At 51.0% G+C, this 27,963-nt stretch overlaps 1 protein-coding gene across 2 annotated transcripts in view; it reads left to right on the top strand.

Moving 5' to 3' along the window:
- KLF8 (KLF transcription factor 8) overlaps nt 1-27,963 on the top strand; it is a 74,135-nt gene that overhangs the window by 13,457 nt on the left and 32,715 nt on the right. For both annotated transcript variants that reach the window (XM_063141776.1, XM_063141777.1), the window contains exon 2: nt 26,446-26,560. The gene's annotated coding sequence lies outside the window, so the exon portion shown is untranslated. The remainder of the gene's footprint in view (nt 1-26,445; nt 26,561-27,963) is intronic.

Raw genomic sequence — 27,963 nt, 5'->3', positions numbered from 1 at the left:
TCCAGGGTGGGAGGTATAGGCGGCTTCCACTCCGAAGCTGCCCTTCTCCCAGCCTTCACAGAACAAGGGGATGGAGGGGGGCAAATTCCAAGCTGATCAAAGGAGAGACGACTTTTGCGCCTGGCCTGAGACTTTGTCACGAGATGCCAGAGATGTCAAGAACCCGCCAAAGGCTGGCCTAGTTTACAGGGCTGGCTGGGTTTTCCCTTCTGGCCCCACTAAGCCTCTCGCAGACGGCCAGGCAAAGGTGCAGCGCTGTGGTGACCCCACATGGCCTCCTCCGGGCTGGGAACTGAGCCTGCCAGTTCCCCGCCTTTGCCTGGGGCCAGCTGACAGGGGTAGTGAGCTCTGTTCCCTAGCCTGCTTGCTACTGGTGCATGCTTGGCCCAGCTAACTTTCAGCCCTGCCACATCCACACCTCTCCTTCTGTGCCCTCCACATGTGTGCATGCCACCCAAATCTCTGCTGGGCCCCAGTTTCCAGAGACTGTTGTCTTTGCAGCCCCTTTACCAGGATGGGGCTGGCTGCCTGCCTGCCTGCCTTTTGGGCCTGGCAGAGGTGTGGTGACATACGCCTGGCATCCGCAGTGAATCCCAGCCAAGGCAAGGTTGTGCAAGGCCTGGTTGTGCCCTTCCCAGAATCAGGCAGGTCAGAGATCAGGACAAGCGAGTAAAATCCTCGCCTCAGCTTTCTTCCAGGCCCAGCAGCCTGAGCAGCGTTAGGCTCTGTAGGTGATTTGGGGCGGGGGGAGCGGAAAGAGTTGTAGGGCTGGCCCTCCCAGCGTCTTTGGGACACGCTGGATTTGCTCAGAGCTGCCAACTAGCCTTTCCCAGTCTCTGCCCCAGCTCTAATGACGGCTGTTGCTTGCCCTAAATAACTCCCTTGAACCTTAAGCATCTTGTGGCTTTCTTTGTCCGCTCCTTACCTTGAAATTGCTGGCACCGGGAGGCCTCAAAAGAGTCAGGGAGCCAAAGAAAGAGTTTTTGTAACTTAAAAGAAAAAACCCTTTCTTGACTGGGCTGTGTCTTTGTGTGCGCAAATGAGCAAGTTCCTGGCTCTCTAAAAGGACCGGAAAGTTTGTGAGTGTGTATAAGGGGGTCAGCGGCTTGACCTCCTCTTCTGGCCCAAGAAGCTGCACTGCTTGCTGAGAATTAAACGCCATCCTTTACACGCACACACAACACCCAATGACTTCTTTGAACTCCAATTTTTTCCCCCCCCACCAGCCCACTTTGGAGTCCTCCTCGTCTCCGCCAAGCTCCCCGTTCCATCAGCGAGAGAATCTGACACCCTAGCTAGCAAGTTGTACAGATAAGGATTTCGGCCTGGAAGAAGTGCTGGGCTTGTCCGGTGGTTGACCCCGTGGTGCAATTCTGTTCGGGGAGGGCGAGAGAGTGCGCGGCCCTTGCTGCCAGGCTCCCTGGCAGAAGGCAGCGTCTCTGCTCATAGGGCAAGGCAGGTTACCCGAAGAGGGTTTTAAATGACCGAACGTGACTCTTCAGGCCTCTAAGCAAGGAAGGTAGCCCCAGCTATGCCCATTTTAGGAACACAGGGCTTGGATCGTTGTCTGTACAGGCAGGATCAGGCCCGCACTAGCATGTGCCAAACAATGTGAATACTTTTTTTTTTTGCACAGGGTACTATCTGGCTGCACTGGCAACCCGACTCCATCTCACCACCTTGCTCACCTGTGTTAAATTCTTGTAAACTCAGATCGCAGGTGAGGCAGGAGTTAAAATAAATTATTCTAGATACTTCCCTGTTTCTATGTTGCAACATAGACACTTATTTGCATACCACATATTGATTGATTGATTGATTGCATTTTTATACCATCTAATAGCCAGAGCTCTTATTATTCTCCACGGATGAATAAAATTATTTTTTTTTGGGGGGGGAGTGTTTAATATTTGGGGAGTGAAACATGGTGGGCCAGTAAAAACATACACACCTGTAGTAAAGAAATGTGATTTCTATTCTAGCATTATGACTTGAAGTTATTGGGAAAGAAGAAGGGATGTGTTTTGAAGTTTTTGGTTTTTTTAAAAAAAATCTCAATAAACCCAGATTTCGTGGAAGTGATTCACTGGATTGTCTAGCTGACCATCCTGCTAATTGGTTTGTCACTTCAGCATAACACAGGTCTGATAATTTCGCACTGTCAGAAATCGGAGACAGGGATGGAGTGACGCAGAGTTCTCCTTCGCCCCTTTCCCAAATATTAGGACTAGCAGCTGCAGCCTTGGGCTACCAAGGTTTCGAGTCTTCTTATTTGCTTATTTCATCATTCTTCTGATGAAATGGATTCTGGTCTGCAAAAGTTTGTCCCATAATAAATCTGTTCAGGGTGCAAGTCTATGTATGTTTAGATGGGGGGAAAGTCCTACAACTCCCAGCATGCTTCAGCTGTAGGTTTTTCCCCTATCTAAACTTGAATAGGGTTGCACCCCAAGTCCTTAAGGTGCTGTAAGACACCTGCTGGTGTGTGTGTGTGTGTTTTCTCCCCTCTGCAACAGAATAAGATTGCTGCTCGCCCTCTGGGGATGGACTCACAGCTCTCGCTCTCTCTCTCTCTCTCTCTCTCTCTGTGTGTGTGTGCGTGTGTGTAAAACAGAGAAGCTGTGTGATTGTTGCTCAGGCCACTGTCCATCTATCCTGGTATTGTCATCTCTAGCTGTGGTTCTCCAGGGTCTCAGGTAGGGAAGGCTCTCTCTTATCGCACACTCCCAAATCCTTTGAACCAGAGATGCCGGGGGCAATCGAACCTGGGGCCTTCTGCGTTCAGTCTAGTTGCTCCTCTCACTCAGTGACAGGCTCTCCCGTGTGGCTTGGCCCTTTTGGCCACTGATGGAGCGCCCCTAATGTGCCATTCCCACCTGGAAGTGAAAACCAGCTGAGCTTACTCTTGCAAGCAAGCAAATAAAACGCCTCCCCACCCCACCCCACCCCTTCCCTGCTTCTTTCAGAGTCGGCTTGCTTCCCTGCGGGGTGCAAGGAGGCCGAGCCGGTGACATGTTCCTCGGAAGGTCACAGCTGTGAGCAGGGAGGGCGTGTGTATCTAAGCGTAGGGGGAATGTGGGAGGCTCCCGAGGGCGGTGGCGCTGGGACGCTCTTGCTCGAAGCCGACTGGATGCAGCAAAGATGCTCTGCCCTGGAGAGGGAGGGCAGCAGGCCCTGTCCATTCTGCCATCTCCGGCCGTCTCTGCTCTGAATTTAAGCTGTGCTGTTGGGAGTTCTCCTTCCAAGATAGCCTTCCCTAACAACGTACCCTTCCAGATGTGTTGGAGTACAACACCTGCCCAGCCCAGCCAGCATGTCCCGACTGGCTGAGGACAAAGAAAGTTGTAGTCCCACACATCCGGAGGACACCCGGTTGGGGACGATCGTTAGAAGGGATCTGCAGTTGTGGTTACGCTTTGCAGGTCCCATCCGTAGAATTTTGCTCTGCTTCTGGATACTCCAGTGCAACGGGAAGAAAATCCCCGGGCCCTGGCGTGTGCCGCACGGTTCAGCATCTGTTCCTGTTTTGGTGCTTTAGTGCACAGGTGACAAAAAGAGCGTCCCTGTTCTTCCTTCGCCACCCTGTGGATAGTGTGCTCTTGTGGGTTCCAGGGCAAGCCCGGTGCAACAGAAACAACGTTGATGATTACGATCCAAGTATCCTCTTGCCCTGCAGGCTCATGGGATAGCGACGGTGCCTCTGCCCTGAGATGTGGGGGAGCCTCCGATTATGTACCTTGGCTGTCAACTCTTTGTCCTCTTTTTATGGTGGGGCAATGGATGGGCAGCGCAGCCCCGAGAACCTTACCGGGGGGAGGTGTCTCATGCTGTCTGCAGCTCTCTGGCTGCCTTCTCTCCGTAACTGAAATGACCTCTGCATGTCCAGAAAGATGGCCAAAGGGTGCTGAGTGTGGGCTCAGCTCCAGAGCTTGTTCTCCGTGCCAGCGCTCAGCTGCCCTGGAACATTTGAAATGGGATCTTGAATTCATCTGGGTTGTTGCTGCTGTTGCCGCCGCCACCGCCGCTGCTGAAGGCTGACGGTCTCCCAAGCGCCTTTTCCAGATGCTGGTGGTTCCTGTTTTGCAAGGCAGCTCCAGGATCTCGACAACACCTTCCAAAAGCCTCCAGCTTGGTTTACAGGTAGTCCAGCAACAGCAGCAGGAAAGCCAGTTTGAACGCCAGCGAGGAGTGTTGCTAGGAACTTAAAGGGTCCGGGGTACAGGCCCATGGCACAAATTTGCACACACACACTCACACACACATTTAGAATGGCGAGAATTTATTTTCATTTCACTAATGTTAGCAAAAATAAAATACTGTAGTTAGTGGAGAGGCTGTGTCTCATTGGCAGAGGCCTGCTTGGCATTGCGGAAGGTGCCAGATTCCATCCTCAACAGTAGGAGGGAATTCTGCCTGAAAGCCTAGAGCAGAGCTTTCCAAACTTTTCATGTTGGTGACACTCTTTTTAGACCTGCATCATTTCGCAACACAGTAATTGAGTTTTACTAGCAAACCGGGGGTTAAACTAACCCCTTATAAGAGATACGGACACATACATAAATTGGAATAACGAAATGTATGGGGACGCAACATATCTCATGGAAACCTTTCATTTATATTTTTAAAAATATATGATTTGCAAGATAATAACATACATTTCCAAGACTTTTCACATTGAACCAATTTTGTCGAGCTGCGATCGAGCGGCGGTTGAGACGGTGTTCTATCAAAAAACTGGACCCACGGAATTTCTCAAATGCGTCACTTCAGGTGCAGCCGCGTCACCGGAAGTGATGCGGAATCAGCTTTTTCGACCCGATTATGCACACTGCGCATGCGCAGTACCTGTATGATCCCTTGACCGTGGTGTGCATACACGGATACGACAGAAGGGGAATATACTAGTGCACCATTCTGATCGGCACCTTCGCTGCGTAAAAATGCATACGAGTTGGTATTGCTTATTTCACATAGACTCAGAGGTTTCTCGTTACGTTCGTGTGACACACCTTCACACTGCAGCTGACACACTAATGTGTTGCGACACACAGTTTGGAAACTGGCTTAGAGGGACAGCTGCTGCTGCCAGTCAGTGTTGACAATACTGGGTTGGATGGACCCAGGGTCTGCCTCGGTGTAAGGCAGCTTCCGAGGTTCGTTCCTGCAGCCGCTAAGCAGCATGCATTTTTTTTCCTCCCAAGGGAGTTCTTACCTTGCCAACAGATCACTTTTCATCCATGAATATTTCAGCCAGGTGGGCGATGCCTGAGCTCATGCCTTGTGCTTGCCATATAAACCAACCTACCAGTTCTCTCTTTACCAGCTTATTCTGCTAAAACCAAGTCATGCGGATGACCACATGAAGCAGGAGATTTGCACACACGCAGCAAGGCCCGAAAAGGGTGTGAGTGCGTGTTACAGCTGAGCACTTTACAGTGATGTAGAAACCGTCTCTGCTGCAAACGCTTGCACAAAATTTAGTGCGTGAGCATGACTCCAATCTGCCGTTTCACCAACAGGCCTCGTAGGCAGCTCCTTGTCGTCCTAAAGGCTCTGCCTTAGTAACACGCAGGCTTTTCAGCCTTGCAAAAAGCAGTCCTAGCGGCAGGGCCAGGGCCAGCTGCTTTCATCCACCCACCCCCACCCCAACGTATCTGGGTGCGGGCGCCATCTCACCCGCCCAGCCAAAGCAAAGCCAGGACGCTGGGGTGGGGGTGGGCGGCTTCGGAACAGCATGCCTGGGAGAGCAACTTCCGGGCGCGCCATTCCAAAGCCCCCCCGCCCGCCCCCCAGCGTCGTGGCTTTGCTTCGGCTGGGTGCCCACCCAGCCAAACGAAGCCAGGACGCTGGGGTGGGGGCGGGGGCGGGCGTGGCTTCACTTCAACTGGGTAGGCGCCCACCCAAAGCGAAGCTAGGATGCTGGGGTGGGGTGGGGCTGGCAGGCGGGCGGCTTCAGAACGGCGCGCCTGGCCGGAAGCTGCTCTGGGAGAGCGACTTCTGGGTGCGCCGTTCCGAAGCCGCCCACCCACCCCAGCGTCCTGGCTTCGCTTCGGCTGGGTGGGCGCCCAGCCGAAGCGAAGCCAGGACACTGGGGTGGGCGGGTGGCTTTGGAATGGCGCGCCCGGAAGCTGCCCTCTCCGAGCTGCTGTGGGAGAGCAGCTTCCGGGTGCGGCGTTCGGCGCCCCCCTTACTTTGGCACTCTAGGCGGCTGCCTGAGTGGCCTCTATGGTAGCGCCGGCCCTGCCTAGCGGCATGAAAAGCAGAAGGTTGAATTTCTTTCTACACCCCCAACCCCGTAGTCCAAACCATTTCTTCCTACCAAAAAAAAGAAAGAAAAAAAAGGCGTCGTTTTCCCCACTCGAGCAGATAACGAGAACTGGCGGGTGCTGGAGCCGTTCGAAGAGGCGCACTAGTGGGTTGGGTTCTGATGCTTCTTCGTTTTTCTATTTGACGTGCCGCAAATCTTGCCAGCTTCAGCCTGCTTTTTTCTCTGCATTGCAGGAGCGTGGCGAGATACCTGCCAACTCCCCTGCCAAGCGCAGCATCCTTGTGGCTTCTGGCAGCGGGGTGTCCTGAAATGTTGCAGCTGGTTGAGGCCTGTAACTGTTCCCATTGGTCACTTGGTGTGTGTGTGTGTGTGTATGATGTATGTATAGTGGAGATGGCTAGAAGGAGGTGCCCCCTGGAAACTGGGGCTTGGTGTGGAGCCACCTGAAACACAGGAATCTGCTTTAAACTGGAAAGGAAAGGAACCTCTCGTGCAAGCACTGAGTCATTACTGACTCTTGGAGGGACGCCAGCTTTTGCTGACGTTTTCTTGGCAGGCCTTATAGCGGGGTGGTTTGCCGTTGCCTTCCCCGGCTGTTATTACCTTTCCCCCAGCTAGCTGGGTATTCATTTTACCGACCTCGGGAGGATGGAAGGCTGAGTCGACCCGAGCCGGCTGCCTGAAACCAGCTTCTGCTGGGATCGAACTGAGGCCGTGGGGAGAGTTTCAGCTGCAGAAACTGCTGCTTTACTGCTCTGCGCCACACGTGATGTATGTATAGTGGAGATGGCTAGAAGGAGGTGCCCCCTGGAAACTGGGGCTTGGTGTGGAGCCACCTGAAACACAGGAATCTGCTTTAAACTGGAAAGGAAAGGAACCTCTCGTGCAAGCACTGAGTCATTACTGACTCTTGGAGGGACGCCAGCTTTCGCTGACGTTTTCTTGGGAGGCCTTATAGCGGGGTGGTTTGCCGTTGCCTTCCCCAGCCGTTATTCCCTTTCCCCCAGCTAACTGGGTACTCATTTTACCGACCTCGGGAGGATGGAAGGCTGAGTCGACCCGAGCCGGCTGCCTGAAACCAGCTTCCGCTGGGATCGAACTGAGGCCGTGGGGAGAGTTTCAGCTGCAGTAACTGCTGCTTTACCGCTCTGCGCCACACGTGATGTATGTATAGTGGAGATGGCTAGAAGGAGGTGCCCCCTAGAAACTGGGGCTTGGTGTGGAGCCACCTGAAACACAGGAATCTGCTTTAAACTGAATCTGGCCAATGGGTCCATCAAGCCCTGTATTACCAGCACTGATTGGCACCAAGGTGGAGGTGGGGAACTGTTGGACTGTTGTGGACTTTGGTCTGGGAAGTCAGTGTTAGTCGTATGAGGGAGCTGGCGTGCTCCCAGCTGGATCTGTGCATCTGGAGGGTGTGCTCGGTTCAAATTGGATCACCCGCTGCAAGGAGGGATGGAAATGGGTGTCTTCAAATATACCCATAATGTGTAAAGCAGCTCTGCCTCCAGCGGCTTGCTGCCAGGGCTTTGCTTCTTCCCCAGGCCTGCTGGAATAGAGCCTCTGTGTACAGAAGCAGTGTATCTTTGAATATCAGATGCTGAGCTCAACCAGCAGGGACGGGGACGGGTAAGGGGAGACATGATAGAGGTGGAGAATGTGGATAGGGCGACATTATTATCCCTCTCTTATAATACTAGGACCTAATCCTATGAAGCTGATTGGTGGGAGACTCAGGACAGATGAAAGGAAGGACTTCTTCACCCAGTGCAGAGTTAATCTATGGAATTCCCTTCCGCTAGACATAGTGATGGCCACCAATTTGAACGTCTTTAAAAGGGGATTTGCCAAATTCCTGGAGGCGAAGGCTGTCAATGGCTACTAGGTCCTAATGGCTATGTGCTGCCTACAGTATCAGAGGCAATGTGTTGATATACACTAGTTGTTGGGGAACATGGGCAGGAGGGTGATATTGTACTCAAGGCCTGCTTGTGAGTTTTCCGTGGGCACCTGGTTGGTCACTGTATGAACAGAAAGCTAGACCAGATGGACCCTTCACCTGATCCAGCAGGCCTCTTCTTATGTTCTTGTGAGCTTCTGAAGGAGTGACAGAGGACAAGACGTCATTAGAAACTTGATGTCCCTTCTTGGCTAGATGCAGCCAGGCAGTTCTTATGGCGGGCGTATTTAAATAGCCCTGGATTTCATGCCTGCATGGTTGTATGTTGGCAGAAGCCACATGGAGCACACAAAGGCTGGTCTTCATTGCTAGTCTATTGTGGGTCATTGTGGAGTTAGCAGCTGGAGCGACTGTGTCCAGGCTGAGATATCTATAATAATAATAATAATAATAATAATAATAATAATAATAATAATAATAATAATAATGGATGTCTGTCTGTCCGTCCATCAGAATTATAGCTCCAAGACCCTGAAACCTAGACACATGAAACCTGGCATGCATACTAAGGGGACCCTAGGGGCTGTGCACTTTGGCATTATTTTGCTTTAAAACCCATGAATGAATTTAAATGAATATAAATGTGTCCATGTCACACAGAGGAAGGCCAGGATCTCTTCTCGAACTTCCCAGAGTGCAGGACACGGAATAATGGGCTCAAGTTACAGGAAGCCAGGTTCCGGCTGGACATCAGGAAAAACGTCTTGACTGTTAGAGCAGTACGACAGTGGAACCAATGACTTAGGGAGGTGGTGGGCTCTTCCATACTAGAGGCCTTCAAGAGGCAGCTGGACAACCATCTGTCAGGTATGCTTGAAGGTGGATTCCTGCATTGAGCAGGGATTGGACTCGATGGCCTTATAGGCCCCTTCCAACTCTACTATTCTATGATTCTATGTGGTTGAAGCCTACAGTAACATTCTCATCCACAAGGGGCAGGCTTCCCTGACCAGCACATAGGTTTGCAATCCATACAGTTTGGTACCAGAGGAGATTAATAGGCCAAAGGACAGAGTTATATGCCTTCCCTCCTGCTGTGGGGAAGCCCCCCCCCCTCCAGTGTAATTGAATGGACAGACCTCTCCTTCAGATTGCTCTAAGGCTGCACCATGACAAGGGCTGTGTCTAGGGATGCCAGCAGGGCAGGCAGCATGCGTCCAATGCTGACAGCTGCCTAATTTTGCTTGAAGCGTTCACTGTATCAAACTAAGGTGTATTCCTACCCATGCAAAACCAAATCTGTTCACTTGTCGTTAATAGATGTTTGCTGGGCAGTAAGCTGAACATAAGAACATAAGAAATGCCATGCTGGATCAGACCAAGGGTCCATCTAGTCCAGAACTCTGTTCGCACAGTGGCCAACCAGCCATCAGCCAGGGATGAACAAGCAGGACATGGTGCGATAGCACCCTCCTGCTCATGTTCCCCAGCAACTGGTGCACACAGGCTTATAGCCCTGATGGTTGTATGAGATAGCATACAACCATCAGGGCTAGTAGCCATTGATAGCCTTCTCCTCCAGGAATTTATCAACCCCCTGTTAAAGCCATCCACATTGGTGGCCATCACTACATCTTGTGGTAGTGAGTTCCATAATTTAACTAAGCACTGTGTGAAGAAGTCCTTCCTTTAATTTGTTCTGGATCTCCCACCAATCAGTTTCATGGGATGACCCCATTGGGTTCTAGTATTTTGAGAGAGGGAGAACAATGTCTCCCTCTCCACGTTCTCCACACCCTGCATAATTTTGTACACCTCTATCATGTCTCCCCTTAGCCTCCTTTTTTTTCCAAGCTGAACAATCCATGTAACCTTCCCTCCTAGGGGAGATTCTCCAGCCCCTGAATCATTTTGAGTTGCCCTTTTCTGCACTTTTTCCAGCTCTATAATATCCATTTTTTTAGGTGCGGTGACCAGAACTGTACACAGTATTCTAAGTGTGGTCGCAAGCTGAAGTGGGCAAAATGTACACAGAGACAGACGAATAGTGTAAGCTAGCAATAGTAGTCTGTGGAGAGGACTTGCTGTGGATCCTTCTTCCCTTCTGGATCACACGGTGAGACTATGTGGTTTTCATCCTTGATTTGCACCTTTGTAGCACTGTGCAAGTACCGTGGCTCAGAGCCCTTACTTTATATGCAGCTCCCCAGTTCGATCCCTCGCTTCTCCAAGTAGGCCTTGGAAAGAATCCTCTCTGAAACCCTGGAGAGCCGCTGCTGCCAGTCAGTGTTGACAATACTGGGCTAGATGGACCAAGGGTCTGGATCCTGGTAAGGCAGCAGCAACCTAGACAATACAAATGCTGATTATTTTCAAGCAGATGTGTGCCCCCTGCTCAGGACCACTCCACCAGCACACACAGCATGCCCGGATCGTGGGGCCTGCAACCTCTGAAGGCATCTCCTGACTGCAGAACAAGGAACGTGTGCTGGAAGAAGCAGGCGGTGTTCTACGTATGGGGGAAGCCAGCAACCTCGGAGAGCACAGGGTCTTTCCCTAAAGAGCAGCTGTGCCCTATCGGCCCTTTGAAGCCGCACTCTTTAGCATGCTGGAAGCAGCGCTGACTCGCTTGCACCAGCGTTTAGGCCTGGCGTGCCCCTCTCCTTGCACAAAGGGGTCGTTGCATTCCAGTTACCCCTTTTTGTCTCTCTCCTGCCCCCCTTTTTGGAACCACGTCTGTCTCTTTGTTCCTCTCGCTCTCGCTCTCTGCGCATGTGCCATTTCCTCCCTCCCTTCTCCACAGATGGCATTGCCAGCTGGAGGGCTCTGCCCACACAGGCGGCCACGTGCCACACGCTGGTCCAGGCCCTGCCGTGCAAGGCCTGGCATGCAGAGGCAGCCCTGGGTAACGCACCCAACCTGGAGCAGTGTTGGGCCGGGGTGGAGTACGGCTCCGTGTTTTTCCACTCTTGGCTGGGACTGGGTGCAGGGTTACGGAGAGGTTGCAGTGAAGGTGGGTGGGGGCCACACCCCCGCCTCTGGATTAGCCTCTGTGCATTTGGCTGGCGTCCTCTTGTTCTTCACCTTGTCAAGGCAGCTGAGGCTGGGTGGGGACAGAGCAGGATTCTTGGCCTGACAGCAGGCAGGATAGGCTCCACAGAGCTGGGTGTGTGCTTGGCTCAGCCGCTCTCCTGGGCTGTGGGTGTGAGTCAAGTTTTATTTTATTTTAGCTGATTTAAAATATTTCTTGGGCGCCTTTCAGGGCAGAAACCCTCCCAAGGTGGCATGCAGCAATAAAAGACACAAAAACAGTTAGAACCTTAAAAGCGACGAAAACATAAAACACAGCAAAATAGCAATACAAACACCAATAAAAGTCAACAACAACACCATCAGCAACATCAGCAGTCATATCATTGAACTTTCAATTTAAGACTTAAAAAGTAGGGCTGTGCTCCGCTTTGCTTCGGTTCTTAGAACCGATAGCGAAGCGGCCTGATTCGCCTCCGACAAAGGCGGAGACCGATCGGGTCAGGGGAGCTGCGGATCGAGATGAAGCGGATCAAGACAAAGCGGATCCTTTGCCTTGATCTGGAGCTCCGAAAAAAAGGTAAGTGTGGCGGGAGGGAGGCTTACCTGGCGCTGCCGCAGTCTGTGCGGCAACGGCGGCAGAGCCAGGTAAAGGGGGAGGGGGCACCGGATCCAAATTGGAGCTCCGCGGCAGCGCCAAGTAAGGCCCCCCCTCCACCCTCACCACTTACCTGCTTCCATTGCGGTCTGGCGGCAGCTTCAACTGAGGCTGTGGCCTGGTCTTCCTGTTTGACACCGAGGCCTCAGTTGATGCCACCGTCAGACTGTGACGGAGGCAGGTAAGTGGTGAGGGGGGAGGGGGGAGCTTACCTGGTGCTGCCACGGAGCTCCGATTCGGATCCGGTGCCCTGCAGCAGATCGGATCAGAGCATAGGTGGATTGGGGCGGAGCGGAGCAAACCCAATCCGGAAGTTGCGGATCAGGATCCAAAGCGGATCGGGGGGGGGGGTCGTCCGTGCACAGCCCTATTGAAAAGCACCAATTCAGTTTACTTATAACGAAGAAACAAACAAGGCGATAATAAAATACAACCTCAGCAAGGGCACAGATCTGGACCTCCTGGCGTTCCTCTCTGGCCTTGCGGGATTCCCCAGAAAGACACGGCCATTCCTCTGGTCCCCCCATTTCCTCCTTGACCACCAATTTTTTGGGGTTTTCCAGCTTTTGTGCTGCCTCCCCGGCAACCTGTCTCATGTCAAGCATGTCCCCTTCAGGCTGGATTAATGCAGAAATACACAAAGTGGGGAGAAAAGCCTGCATGACTCCCCAGGCAATTGCACAAACGGCCAGGGGTCATTGCTTCCAGTGTGCTCACCCCCCCCCCAATGATGCACTCCCTCCAGGCTCAGGTGGGCACACTTAGAGCCGTGCACAAATGGTCTCTCAAAATCCTCCACCCTATTTGCGGGCAGAGGAATTGGGGTAACAATTTCAACGAATTTCTCCACAAGAAGCCTTGAACCCAACCCATCAAAATTCCTCCACGATTTTCTTCAACTTTGACTTCCTTTTCGAAAGCAATTTCTTTTCTATCGAATTCAATGAGAATTGTCGGGGGGAAAAGTGTGGGAGAAATTTTCGGCATGGCACTAGACACAACAGGCTCAGCCACTCATCAGGTGTGATGTTCCAGGTAGGTCTATTTGAGAGTCCGCTGGCTTCCTCGACTGGAAAGAGAAACTCAAAGCAAGCAAATAGCCCAATTCCTCATTTCGCTCCTTGACTGCCGCTGCTAGAACCTTTGGCAGAGTTTGTGACCATATCCCCTCCTGGACCTCGCTCGCAAGGCGCCAGTGACTCACTTCCTCCAGACTGGGCTGGGAAAGACCCCCTTGCTAAGACCCTGCAGAGAAGCTGCCAGTTGGTGTAGAGCAGCCTTCCCCAGCACGGCACTTTCCAGGTGCGTTGGACTATACTTCCATCATCCCCAGCCATCATGATCAGTGGCCATACTGGGAGTTGTAGTCCACATCTGGAGGGCACTATGGTGTCTATGCCTTATTTAGGGCTATATATTGCAACATAGGAGTCAGACCATTGGTCCATCTAGCCCAGTATTGTTCACACTGACTGGCAGCAGCGGCTCCCCAAGGTTTCATCCAGGAGTTTTTGAAGCCCTATGTAGAGATGCCTGGGATCGAACCTGGGACCTCCTGCATGCAAAGCATGCGCCCTGTCTATTGAGCTATTCTCCTGGCTGTAGTCTTGCATGCTGCAGATGGTGTAACTTCTCTTTATCTACTCTGTGCAGTTTAGCAATGGAGGGGTGTGGATGTGGGTGTCTTTTAAACTTCCCAAAGGCTTTTGTTGCTGTTTGAGAGCGAGAGAACAGTGGGTTGGAACCCTGAGCCGTTGAGTGTAGTCAAGGTAAGAATGATGGATCCAGCAGTGCTATAAACGTCACGCCCTATGTTCAGCCCCAGGCTAGCAGCATAGAGTATGTATGTATCGAAACAGTTGGGTGTGCAAATGGCAGCCATGTGGCAGCTTGTAGGATACAGACTTCTCATGACCTGTGCTCCAACCCAACCCAACCCAATCCCCTGATTTCTTCCTCTTGATTTCTTCTGTAAGAGGAAGAAATCCCCCGATTTCTTCTGCAAGAGCCACCCCGGTTTCCTGAGGTAGCTCTTGCATCGGCTCTGTTCACAGGTCTCCATTTCTCTCGGATCCCTGCTGCTCCTTCAGGAGAGGAGAGCGGCTGGTTGTCAATTTCTTTTCCTCTTTGGGCAGCTGCCGGTGGCATCTCCGGAAGGGTGCGCCAGGGGGTCCTTCTTGGAGCGAGGCTGGAGCTGATGCTGTGCAGAAGCAGCGTTGCATGGCCCACCATTTATGAGCGAGCCAGCAAGAAGCACCATGTGCCCCGGGACACATCAGCCATCTTTGCTCTAATCTGCTGGGAAGGAAGGACAGGCGCAGAGGCCGCGGCTGGGGTGGGGTAGCGTGGAGGTGGAGGGGGGCGGTTGCGCTGGGCTGCTCCCGCACACACACACACACACCCTCCTCTGACTCCTTGGAGGAGTTTGAAGGAGCAAGGGGGGATTTTCCAGTCTATCCAGTAAGAGCCTGGGGGTAGGGTTGGGAAGGGGAGCAGTGCAGCAACTTCGTCACACGAGGAGGAGAGATGAATGCAATCTGTGCAAAAATAAGTAAAGCTGATCTGGAAATAAGAAACTGGCTGAAAAATAAAGTGTCGGGAAACATTCTGGCTCGATCGTTTATTGTTTAAACGGCATTTTCAGACCATGGTGAATTGTGGTGTAATAGTGAGAGAGCTAAAGGAACAGCTAGGGGAGGCCTGTCCCGGTAATCGTGGCTTCTGCTCCCGTCCGCATGGCCGATGGTCAGGAATGCCGGGAGTTCTAGTCCGAAACATCTGGAGGGCACCAAGTCAAGGCAGGCTGAACCAGGGGACTGCTTTGTGTATTCCTCCACCGAGACAATCTCTAGGTTTGGGGGCTCTGGATCGGACCCTCCCGTTCTCTGACCCTCATTCTTTCTTTCTCAACCATCCTTATGGCCAAATGCTCTTGCTGCTTTAGGGCTTAGCTGGTCACTGGGCAAGCAAGTCTTTTTTGTGGAAGGCGGCAGTTGCTAATCTTTCAGCTTTTTGGTCCCATTTATTTATTTATTTATTTATTACATTTTTATACCGTCCAATAGCCGAAGCTCTCTGGGCGGTTCACAAAAATTAAAACCATGAAAAGCACAATAAAACAACCAACAGTCTAAAAACACAAATACAAAATACAATATAAAAACACACACCCAGGATAAAACCACACAGCCGAAATGGATATAGATTAAAATACAAAATTAAAACAGCAAGATTAAATTTAAGTTAAATTAGGTGTTAAAATACGGAGAAAATAAAAAGGGTCTTCAGCTGGCGACGGAAGGAGCACAGTGTAGGTGCCAGGCGGACCTCTCTGGGGAGCTCATTCCACAGCCGGGGTGCCACAGCAGAGAAAGCCCTCCTCCTGGTAGCCACCTGCCTCACTTCCTTTGGCAGAGGATCATGGAGAAGGACCCCCTGTGGATGATCTTAAAGTCCGGGCAACTACATATGGGAGGAGGCATTCCTTCAAATAACCTGGCCCCAAGCTGTGTAGGGTTTTGAATGTTAGTACCAGCACTTTGAATCGGGCCCGGACCTGGACTGGCAGCCAATGAAGTTGTAAAAGGACTGGCATGATGTGGACTCTTCTTCTTCTTCTTCTTCTTCTTCTTCTTCTTCTTCTTCTTCTTCTTCTTCTTCTTCTTCTTCTTCTTCTTCTAATTCTAATTCTAATTCTTCTCCTTCTTCTCCTTCTTCTCCTTCTTCTTCTTCTTCTTCTTCTTCTTCTTGCAACAGAAAAGCAGAATCAGCAATGACAAAACAACATAGGAATAAACATCAGAGATAAAACCCATCCTGAAAATGCTTGTCCTTTCCCACCAGTTGCAGGCTGTAGTGGTACAGCCCAGACACAAGCAGATTGCCTCTGTGAGAACTAAGGACATGGTATGATAAGATACTATGCCTAATAATAATTCTATACCACCCCATAGCAAAAGCTTTCTGGGCGGTTCACAAACGGTTCCGATCCAGTGGCTGCTGTATCGCTGCCCTTGGATGCCCGCCGGTCCTGCCACCGTGGCGATTGGGAAGCGTGGCCTATACTGGTTGCCTAGCAACTGCCACTTGCTTCTCTCCCCCCCCCCCCACCTCAGGTGGTGTTTTAACTGTGGCAAAATTAGCAGCATTGGGACATTTTAAAATGCTTGGGTACTGGGAAAGAGGGTATTATGGGTGGGAAGTAGCATCCCGCCCCCTGACCACTTTCTCTCCGCCGGCAACTGTGAATTGGCACCACTAAGAGGGGCGATGGCGGGCCTGCACGGAGGGCAGGGCCCGCGTCTTAGTCTCTGGCTTCCCTCCCCACATCGTCGCTCCGGAGGTGGTTGTGCGGAGCATGTCCTGAGGTTGCCTAGCAACTGCTCATTTATACACGCCTTTCCCCACAAATACGGAGTGACTAGCAGGCCTGCTGGTGGGGAGGGGAGGGAAAGTGTTATGGGGTGAGAGGAGCAGCCTGTCTCCCTCCTCCTGCAGGCTGGCACAACGAATCTCCGGTAGGACCCCCGGAGCAGGGCCTCTCTAGCGCACCACACCTGTTGGCCGCACTACTGCTGCTGCTGCGAAGCATCAACCCCAGAATCGATTTTTTAATCTGTTCAGATCGAAGCGAGTCCCTCCACCCTGCCTCAATTCACACGTGCAACTTGTACAGAGGGCTGACTCTATACTCTCTCTATACTCTCCCCCCCCACCCAGTTCCCCTCTACAGCTTGTATTTCCTAGGGATCACCACCCCCGCTTCGCCTTGTGTTCCCACTTCCCAGCCTCTCCTGCCGTCTTGTGGCTTTGATCCTTGCCTGCGAGATGGCTCCGTGCACGCCTCTGTGTGTCTTGAGAGGAGGAGAATGGATCGGCCCTGCCTCACAGGCTGCTGTGACCCCCCTCTTGCTGGGCCCCAGCTGGACGAATGGGCTGGGGAAAGCTGGGTGGGTGGCGTGGGAGGGGGCATATCGTGGTGGTGGGCAATGTGTGGGGAGAAGCCAGCAGGAATGGGTGGGGGGTCGTGGGAGGGAGAGGGCGAAGAGGAAAGTAAGGCAGTAACTTGTGGAACTCCTTGGGACAGGATGAAGGGAGTTGGGGAGAGGATAGAAATGGCACCCTTAACTGCAACTGGTGCAGAAATACCTGGGGAAGCTTGGGGCAAAGGGCTGGAGAAACGGCAAGTAACCCTCAGCCGCAGTGTGGGCTGAGTTTGAGAGTTGTCTCGAATTAAGAGCACAAAGACTCCTACTTGGAGTCTCTTCCCTTCGTATTAATGAGACCCTCCTGTGGTGAGGCGCTTGGCCGTTCGTAAAACGGCTAACGTAGTTGCCATAAAAGAAAAACCACTTGCCCAAGAACCTAGCGGACGGGGGGGGGGGGCGAGCTCCAAACCCACAAAAACACCCTTTTGAACTCAAATAAAGATGGTGCTGGAGGGCAGTACTTCACTTTCATTATACCATTTATATATATATATATATATATATATATATATATATATATATAATTAAAATCAGGTGAGGCAGGGAGACTGGTGGACACTACGAGAGATAGGTGTCCATGGGCACATTGGTGCCCCCAAAGGCATGTAGACCTTTCCCTTTCTCTTGAAAGCCCCCCACCCCCAGGAATGGGAAGGCAGGAACAAGGTTTTATATGTTATAATTAATTATATGTATTTTATTGTGTTTTGCATTTGTGTTGTATCTCGCCTCAATCCAGAGGGAGAGGCGGGTAATAAATAGAATTATTATTATTATTATTGTTATTGTTATTGTTATTGTTATTGATAGTTGTTTTGCAAGGGACGGGGGATCATAGCATGTTAAGGCCCTGCTTCTTTAAAGGCTTGGTTGCGTCCCTGTCCCCACCCCACCCCACCCCACCCCACCCCACAAACTTAAAGAGTTTGTGATCCTGGACTACGTGATGCAACCTGCAAATGGCATAAGATTCTTGAACTAGTGGATGTGTGTCTAGGTTGCTTGTTTATTTCTGCCCAGCCATTCTCGAATGCAATGTTAAAACAAAAACAAATGACAAAAATCTGTAAACGGAACCCCACCGACAGAAGAATTAAAAACAGGAGCATGTCGTTTAAAAACAATGCCTTGAGAGAGCCTGCTGAAGTGAAACCGGCGGCAATGGAAGTATGCTGCTTCTAAAAAAGAGAGGAGCAGTGGATCTCCCTAGAGAGGCCAGTCTGATTCTGGGGCCACAACGGAAAAGGCCTTCTCTCCCTTGCTCTCTCTGCTTGCCCATCCACCACATGTCAGACTGTGGGGAGACCCAGAGGAGGACTTCGGAAGTGGTGCGGAGTTCCCTCTGATTCCTCAAGTATATCTCCCAGATGTACCTCTCTGCCTGCCTCCCAAGGATGAGTGTGTGTGTATAGTGGTGGGGAGACCATGCTTTCCTGCTGGTCTAAACTGGTTGCCTTTGCTAGCACTCCAGCAGGACTGCCTGGGATCTGGCCTAGTACCAGCTCCACTGGGTGTATACAGTTGCTGAGGCAACAGAGCAAGCCGGCTGGCTACCCTGCGCCCCTCCCTGCTGCCTTGAAATAGCATCTCTGCCTGCCTGCCTGCCTGACAGCATCTCCTTTTGCTGGAGGAGGAGGGTGAGGCCGAGCTGGGGCCGGGAGGAAATTCCTGCAGGAGGTGTGGACACGCAAGCGGTTGGGTGTGCTCCCTTCTCTGCAGCCAGCCTCAGGCCCGCCCAGCCCTCATTAAAGCGGCAAAAGCCTCTCTGGGTATCTGCAGCTCCCAGCTGTGCTGGGGATCAGAGCGAGGAGGCTGGGAGGGGAGCCGCACGGCTGGCTTCCCAGGGTGGGAGGGGGCCGCCCTCCCTCCCTTTCGTGAGCAGCCGGCCGGCTTCGGCTCTTGCCAAGGAGAGGGAAGGGAGGTTGCCGCAGGCCCTGGTGGGGCTCCGCGGCCGATTCCCCTGGGTGGGGCGGTTCCTGCCCGGCACTCTTGATTGCTAGACTGTGTCCAATTAATTCCTAGGCCCCTGCAAGTTTTTCCAAACAGTGCACACACGCCTTCTCCAGAAATGTGAGGTGTTGGGCCCCCAGTGTGTCGGGGGCTCCTCTGTGTCTAGCGTGAGAGCCAAATGCCCGGCCCTAGTGAAAACGCCTGTCCCGTGAGGGCTCGTCACCTCTGCCGCCTGCCCTCAGTGGCGAGGCTCGCTTAAAAGCAGCGCCGACTTTTAAAGCGGCATCCAGCATCCGTGACCCTTGTGACTTCCTTCAAACAAAGTCTTGCGGGTTTGGAATCTTTAAAGGTCGCGTTTTATGTCGGCAGGAGGAGATAAGTAATGCACAGGGGACGCAATCGATGGGAATGGGATTGTGTGGCTTTCGGGCTCTTTTGCAAAAGCTCTGGATGTTTAGGGTGACCATACGGAAAGGAGGACAGGGCTCCTGTATCTTTAGCAGTTGAACAGAAAAGGGAATTTCAGCAGGTGCCGTTTGTAGGCATGCAGCACCTGGTGAAAGCCCCTCTTCATCCCAATGGTTAAAGCTGGAGGAGCCCTGTTCTCTTTTGTATCTGGTCAAGAGGGCAGGGCTCCTGCAGCTTTAACTGTTGGGATGAAGAGGGACCTTCACCAGGTGCTGCATGGATACAAATGACACCTGCTGAAATTCCCTTTTCAACACAACTGTTAAAGATATAGGAGCCCTGTCCTCCTTTCAATATGGTCACCCTATGGATGTTGGAGCACTGCGCTGTCGTTGAAAGTGAAGGAAATTGCTTCCATCCGCAAAGACTCTGAAGGGACTCTCTTTAAAAAGGGTGCAGTGCATGGACCTATATATGGTCTTAACCATGGCTAGTTTCTTTAGCCTTTGGGTGTGTGTGTTCTTCTTTAGAGTCGGTGGTGAGAAACTCCCGCAGCCCATCTCCAGAGGTTGAATGTTTTCCAAAACTCCCGTGACTCCTGGGAATTCCTGGGGAGGGCCCATCACATAGCAAAAAAGAACATGGTTTGTAGGCAGAAGGTCCCATGTCCAGCCTTTGGCGTCTCCAGCTAAGAGGATCCAGTAGCAAGTGATGGGAAAGATTTCTATTCATCAGCATAAACAGCATGGGGCAAGACAGACCAATCCTTTTTGTCAGGCAGCTTCTGATAGTCAATAGATCTCACTACATTTCCCCCAAAGGCTGGTGTTTTGGCTGCACTTTCCATGTGTTCAGGGCTCTCCCTTTGCCAGCTCTTCCTAAATTTCAGCTCATGGTACCAGTTCCTCTCCTGGTTGGTGGGTCTTCAGTTACTCCAAGCGGGCTCCATCCATACTGTATGATTCATGTGCAATGAGATGGTACCTATGGTCCGTACCTGTCTTTAGTGGGTAACATGTAGGGTTACCCAGGATGGATAAAGCTTCCCCATTCTCCTTTAACCCCCAAACCAAGTGCCCTTTTGGCTGTTTAAATCAATGGAGGACAAGCGTTGCAGCGTAAACAAACCATATTGCTGATGGTGAAGAGCTTCAACAACATGCAAGGGGATGGGTGGTGGGTGCTTCAGGTAGCGATTTTTAATACGATGATGGGAGGTGGTGTTCTGAGCATGTTCTTCTTTCCATCCGTAAAATATTGGTGCATCTGTTCCAGGGAAGACAGCAGCAGGAACACTCTTGCAGCTTAGAGAAGACACTGAGAGCATTTTACTTAGCCTGATCTATTGTTTAGTTCGGGCTGAGACAATGCCTCTGATTAGTTCTGTGCCAAGCTCAGCGCATGGCATCTTTTAAAATAATATTTGAAAGCAAACAATCCTGGTGTTAGAGATTCCAATAGATGCTCCCTGAGCAGTTTTTGGAAATGACTCAACACCGTTCTTTGCACTGGATTGCCTGCAAAGGACTTCAGCATTTGGAGGGGCAGAAATTGGTCCCAGACTCATTTCTTTCAGTACCTCTGCGCTAACTGATTAAGTGCCAAGGCTTTTCTCTCTCTCTCTTGAAAAGCTGCTCTGGGTAGATATACCCAGGCTTCCACAGCAGCAGCACAGTCCTTTCGGAGTTCCTGCAACACTAACACTCTCCTTGTTCCTGACTGCTTGGCCCAAGGAGTGCCAGTCCATGTCTCTCTATGTCTCTAGGAAATGTGGTTAGATATGTTACCTGTCCTAAAGAGGTCCTCCGAGTTTTTAAGAAGAGGGTTTTGTAGCGCTCAAAGGGGCTCATGGGTGAGCCATGTTCCCACTACTCACCCTATACTTTGTTCCCAGGTATCACTTCCCCCGAAGTGCTGTAAGATGAGATAAAAACCCTTGGATTGCAGGAAAGTAAGAGGTGGCAGGTGGAGGGTCTCCTGAACCTGACTTCCCCTAAGTCTTTGCTGTGGCCTGGACCTCATAGTTCCCAACAATGCCAGGCCCTCGCAGTGACAACAGGACATGCCATGGCTGCCTTGGGGAGGAAACGTCCACCCACAAAGTGACTATGATGGAAGGAGGGGTGGGTGTGTTTCCAGGGTATTATTTAGTTTAGGGCAGAGCTAGAACCAGCGGGTGGAAATGGCAGGGAAGCAGTTTTCAGCTTAACATTAGGAAACACTTGCTAATCATGAGAGCTGTTCAGCAGCAGAACAGACTCTTCCTCTGGAGGTGGTGGGTTCTCTTCTTCAGGAGGTATTTTAGCAGGAGCTGGATGGCCCTCGGTCAGGGATGCTGCAACTGCAGTGCAGAGCCTGCATTGAGCAGGGGGTTGGACTGGATGATCTTTAGGGGCCCTTCCAACTCCATGATTCTATGATTCATCTCCCTTCACCCACAGCCACCTTTTCCTCATTGCATTGTTAGGGGTCAAATGGGGAACCTTCATATCTGTGTGCAGCTGCTCTATGTGGTGAGCCACAGATCTGTGGGGCAGGAGCATCTTCTGAGGCCTGGTCCTGGGGGTCCTCTGGCCCTCCAAATGCTGCTGAACTGCAATTCCCATCATCCCTGACCATTAACCATGCGAGCCTTTGAATGATGGGAATTGGGAGTTTAACAACACTTCGAGGGCTACAGGTTCTTCATCTTGTCTTAGCCCACCAAGTCCTCTTATTTGTATTATTATTAGTATTATTGTTGTTCTTGTTGATGATGATGACAGACGGACAGATTCTGGACTGACCCCACCCACTCAAGCTAACATTTGACCCCTCTGAGACAAGAAGGGCTAAAAAAAAGCCTAGGGAGCTGCTGTAGACAGACAGGCCTGGGTGCATCTAGCCCAGTATCGCCAACACTGACTGGCAGCAATGGCTCTCCAGGGTTTCAGGCAGGAGATTTTCCAGCCCCACATCAAGATGGTGCCAGGGATGGAACCTTGAACCTTCTACATGCAGCGCGGGGGCTCTTCCACTTTGGGATGGAACTTTACTGAAACAGCAAGGCCTTCCTGGTCGGGTATGCTTCTGCATCTTCCTCTGACCCCAGCTTGTCTGTTCTTGATTCCTGACTTGGTTCAATTGTTGCCTCATTTTAGACAACTGGTCATATCTCAACACACACACACACACACAAATACACGCATGCGCACACACACACACACACTGCTTTCTATGTTATTGTGGCTGTTCTGATTCCATCACATCCATGGTCCATTGATTACTGGGATGATCAAAGGAGAAACTTTCAGAGTTGCAAAAATCCCCTACTTTTGAAGGCAGGCCGCCAATATTATGCTCATGAGAAGGTGACCTAGATCAGAGTCATATCCTTTGGGTGGGCCAAGTCACAGGAAACTACAAGAGTAGCAGGGGTGGGAGATGATAAAAATGTGGTCATTGCTGCTGCTTTTCTGGTCCTTCAGGTTGTCGTTGATTTCAGGAATAATCAACTGCATCTTGGATCCAGCACATGAAACTCCACTAGAGCAGGTGATCTGGGGCCCTCCAGATGTTTTGGGCTACAACTCCAGAATCCCTGACCACTGTCTATTCTGATAGTCCAAAACATCTGGAGAGTACCAGGTTACCTGTCCTTAAATTACACCATTAGTACGCCTAGCCCAGTTTTGTTTGTTCCGGTTGACACCAGCTTCCAGGGTTCTCCAACAAAGGTCTTTCCCAGCCCGGTTAACTGGAGATACTGGGAAAACAAACTTGGGTTGTCTTTCAAAAGCTTTGGCAAAACTGGATCCATTTTCCAATCACAATAAGGGAAATCTTCTGCTGCAAAAGTCAGGGCTTGCCATTCAAATCACCCCAAATCTTTGCAGTCTTAGCAAATGAATGCATCTCAGTGAATGGCTTGCGGGCCAAGGTTGCTGAACAACTTAGCAGACTTTGACCATCCATCCAGTATACAGTAAGACCTATAAAACTATGCTTTTGTGGGCCACGTGCCAGCCGTTGAGCAAACCTGCTTCTTTTCTTGAATTTGCATGTTCAAGTTGCTGTTCACTGTGAGATAGTAACCTTCCATCTGCCTGTTAGAGAACATCTGCATTTTTGTTTAGACCTTATTACTAGGTCAGTCAATTTCTGGGTGTTCAACGCTTTTGAATAGATGCATTCCACGAACTACAAACTTTGTGATTAGTGAGTCAATTTATTGTGAAACAGCAGCCTCTCAGATCCCAGAAACAAATGTAGTCTGGGTTTAGAACATAGAATCATAGAATAGCAGAGTTGGAAGGGGCCTACAATGCCATCGAGTCCAACCCCCTGCTCAGTGCAGGAATCCACCCTAAAGCATACCTAACAGATAGTTGTCCAGCTGCCTCTTAAATGCCTCTAGTGTTGGTGAGCCCACAACCTCCCTAGGTAACTGGTTCCATTGTCGTACATAAGAACATAAGAAGAGCCCTGATGCTGGATCAGACCAAGGGTCCATCTAGTCCAGCACTCTGTTCACACAGTGGCCAACCAGCCATCGGCCAGGGATAAACAAGCAGGACATGGTGCAAGAGCACCTTCCCGCCCACGTTCCCCAGCAACTGGTGCACACAGGCTTATTGCCTCGAATACTGGAGATAGCACACAACCATCAGGGCTAGTAGCCATTGATAGCCTTCGCCTCCAGGAATTTATTCAACCCCCTTTTAAAGCCATCCAGATTGGTGGCCATCACTACAGCTTGTGGTAGTGAGTTCCATAATTTAACTGTGCATTTGTTAATGATGAGGTTGTTAGAGACTGGGGATTGATAACATGCCTCTTTATTTCTCATTTATGGGTTACCTGACCTCTGGGTGCCTTCCATTTTGTTCAGCAAATGGCAGCTTCTGGTAGTTCATAAGCCAAATTCTTTTTCAAAGGCTGCTGCTGCAGCTGTTGGAGCTTCTTGATGATTCACTGTACCTGGCAACCTCTGAACAACCCTTGTGAACATCCTACAGTATGTCCCCCGCCCCATCCATGCACCCACGGCTTGGCTGCATTATCTCTTTCCAAGACTGGGGCCAAGTACTGAAATACACTCAGGGGTCATGAAGCAAAGCACACTTGAGCTTGGGACGTTGGTCAATTACCAAAGCTTGCTGCTGCACCCTCAGGGTTAAGGAGGAGAGCAGTTGGTAGGTCTGACGGATTGCCCAAACCACGCAGAATTCAACAAAGAGCAGCACAAAAATTCATACCTGCCATTGTGGGAACTGAAGATGTAAACACCTGCCTGGAGTGCCATTTTGTTCTTGGTAGAAAGACGGGGTACAAATCAAACCAATCAAGCAATAAAATGAATGGACTTGCATGTGTGTATCATTGATTTCCATAATTTTATTTTAAGCCCCACATCTGGGCACAACCTGTGTTTGGAGAGACCAAGGTCTCCCAGAGGGTTGCAGTACCTCGTCCTTCCTCAGGGAGCTTCTCCATAGGCTGGGTTTTCAGGGCAGACAGCATTTCATGCCTGCTGCAGTTCTACCACCCCAGGTGTGAAGAATCCAAGTGGCTTCTAAATGCCGGATTACTGCTGCCTGGCATTTGGGAACCATTTGGGTTTTTCTTTGCACCTGATGTGGATTGGACTGGACTATGCAGGAAGCCATAGAATGGCTGTCTCCAAAAGGTTATGCCGACAATCTTGCCAAATCTGAGCTTTGATGTTCCTGCATGGGATATGTAGAAAACTGCCCTATACCAAATCAGTCTGCTGGTTCATTTATCCCAGTATTGTCTGTTAGGACTGGCATCAGCTCTCCCAGGTTTCGGGCAGAGCTCTTTCCTATTATCGACAGCTACCTGGGCCTTTTTAAAACTGGACACATTACAGATTAAAGCTGGGACTTCTGCAAGTGGAGCCGATGCTCTACGAAAGCATAGGCAATGTTGTGTTTCTCAGAAAACTCCTGCTTTCGATGGGAGGTAAATGACGAGGCTTGCTAAGTAATCCACAAAGCTGTTATTAAGCAACAAGCATCTCTTCTACCTGAAGAGAGTCTAACCCCTTGGAAACGACTCCCTAGGCAAAACTATGCAAACTAAGCAAGACAATTGTCTGCTCAAGAATAATAGGAAGCCACTTTCCAAACGCCCGTAACTTCAGGGAGCCTGGTGCGGAGGCAGATTCTGGTGTAATCGAACTGACTTTCTCACACCTTCCTTCTGTGCTGTGCGTTTCAGCTTCCGGCAGACCCTAGCATCAGCTAGCTTGTTGGGACGCTCACCTCCAGAAGAAACTTCACTTCCCACTGAGTGCGTAGGATTTGGCCTTGAGGAGATAAGCTCTGGAGAGGGCTGACTCCCAGCTGGGCCATCGCCTGTGAGAGCTTCCTCCCCCACTGGTACAGGCTGGCTGGTGTCTGGCACCGCTGCCTCCAGTTCTGAATCTGATTCTGATTGATTACCTGAAACATCTTCTCCCAAAGCAGGGGCAGTAGGGTTAGACATGACAGGCAATCCATGAGGGCATCTATACAATGCCGCTTTGCCAACTGATTCCCCCCAAATACCGCAGTATCGCTGTTGCGAAGCGGCATTAACAAGGTTACATGGCAGTAGTGAGGGTGGGCTATCCAGCTAGGAAATTTTATTTACTTATTAAAACATTTGTATCCCGCCCTATATCACTGGGATCTCAGGGTGGCGAATTCGCAGTGTCATTGTCAGACGATGGTAATGGGCAGCAAATATCGAGGGAGCGAAAACCGTGAAAAAGCTTTTCTTTTTCCTGGCAACTCTGTGCAACATTGTAGCTTTGAAAGACCATAGCTGCGCATCTGCGCTGCTACAGCTCATTGAATTTATGCGTTCTACATCATAACTGTCCTTACTTTCATTCCTCAGACTTTACTATTTCCATAGCAGCCGTTCCTTGGTTTGTTGAGCCCGTCCCCTGCCCTGTATTCCCACACCTATCCTGCACTGGGGTCCACCCCCTCTAACTACGCCCCACTCTCTTAATCCAAACTGAAGCCAGTACTAACAGATGAACAAATAGCCATGGTGACATTGCAGCAGTGTAAAAAGGCTCAGTAAACTGACACATCGAAAAAGCGCAGCTTCGTGGGAGATAACACGATGTGGCTGTGAGTTGGAGGCTGCGTCATATAAACAACAGGTTGCAACTGCACAGCCACGACAGGGTATATAGAGCGTACAGACAAGCCCCACACTGATTTTTTCCTCCTCTTCTCCTCAGAGATGGGGTCCCAGAGGCTGCAGGAGGAGTGACGGACCCAGCACTACCCATCCGTGCAGGGGCAGAGACGGGGGGGAAGCGTCCCGGTTGGCAGGAAGCGTGACGAGGCAGGCAAGTGAGTAGCACCGTTCTTCTTCCTGTACAAATCCCGAGGCACACAAAGGAGTTCCATGTTGCAAATAAAAGCACGGTGTCAGATGTTGGGTTCAATTTATTATTTATTGATTCGCAGTATTTCTACACCACTTCTCATTTCGTACCAGTCCCGAAGCGGTTGACAACAGCGCCATAAAGCAGGAGAACCATACAATCCTGCAATAGTAGAGATGGTTCACGGCAGCTCGTGGCTGGGGGAAAGTAAAAAGGTCTGTTTCCAATGAACGCCTAAAACACGCCAGCATTCTTAGACTTACGCCGGCTCTGTCCACAGTGTGGTCTCTTGGGGGAGGGGGGCAGGCCATGGGATCACGCCTCGCTTGAACCCTCTAGGTGTGCCCTGTTGAACGCTTTCTGCCTCTAGCCTCTCTCTGTCCTGCATCTCCTGAAACGGCACCTGCTCTGTTGGAAAGAGTGTGCAGACAACAGGACTGATTGAGGCGAGTGCATTCCCCTCCAGAGTGGTGCATTGTGGAACAGAGGGAGGCTGGGAAGAAGCATGGTCTGGTGAAGTGGTGATGGGATTGTGGAATGGAAGGAGAGGCAGGGGCTCACCTGAGCTGTTGTGGCAGGATGAGGAGGGGAAACCCGGGCAATGCAGAACTAAGTTACGATATTCATTGTTGCTAGACGAGAACTGCTCACTTTGACAGCTTTAAAAAGCTCACTTTGACAGCTTTGCGTGCACAGGACCGACTGTGTTGACAAATTCATGAGGACTAGCTTCTTTGATCGCCAAGTGAACAAAAATGACCCCTCCATGTTCAGAAGCTGTGAACTGGGAATGGCTCTTGTCTTGCCCAGCTTGTGTGTGGTTCTTTCCGAGGGCATTGTGGAGGGTATTTTTTGGAAGCCGTTTGGGCTTGTGATCTGGGAGGCAGAGAGTTGGGAAATTGCGTAGAGGCAGAGGGATGGTTGTGGAGCCTTTACAAAGCGATGGGTGTATGTGTGTGTGTGTGTGTGTGCGTGCAGGGGGAGGGGAGGCGGAAGATGAGAGCGGCATTCTGACAAAAGCTGAATCTAATCAGCCCGGTCTCTGACGAGCCAACCCCTCCCTCTGCCCCCGCCCCAAGTTGGAAAGGCTGCACCGTATAACCTCAAAGCAAGAGTCTCAGGAAGTTCAGCCGGGTTTTGTTCCCAACGGAAGTGGTGCCTCTGAGTCTGCTAGCGTCTCTCCACTCTCGTGGGGCTGAATTTTAGATAGGAGCATGGAAGGGGGGAGGCGGAGGAGGAAAGGCACCTCAGCAGGCAGGCAGGAAGTAGCTGTTTTGTTGCTACTGGTGGACAAACTACAGCATGTCTTCTCCTGCAACTGGAGCTCAACTTTGTAAAGAGGTGCAGGGGCGGAAGCCTGCAGGGGAG

Source organism: Elgaria multicarinata, chromosome 15 (genome assembly GCF_023053635.1).
Source record: "Elgaria multicarinata webbii isolate HBS135686 ecotype San Diego chromosome 15, rElgMul1.1.pri, whole genome shotgun sequence".
NCBI lineage: Eukaryota > Metazoa > Chordata > Lepidosauria > Squamata > Anguidae > Elgaria > Elgaria multicarinata.
Note: the sequence above shows the minus strand (reverse complement) of the source record. Positions and strands in the feature narration are given on the sequence as shown.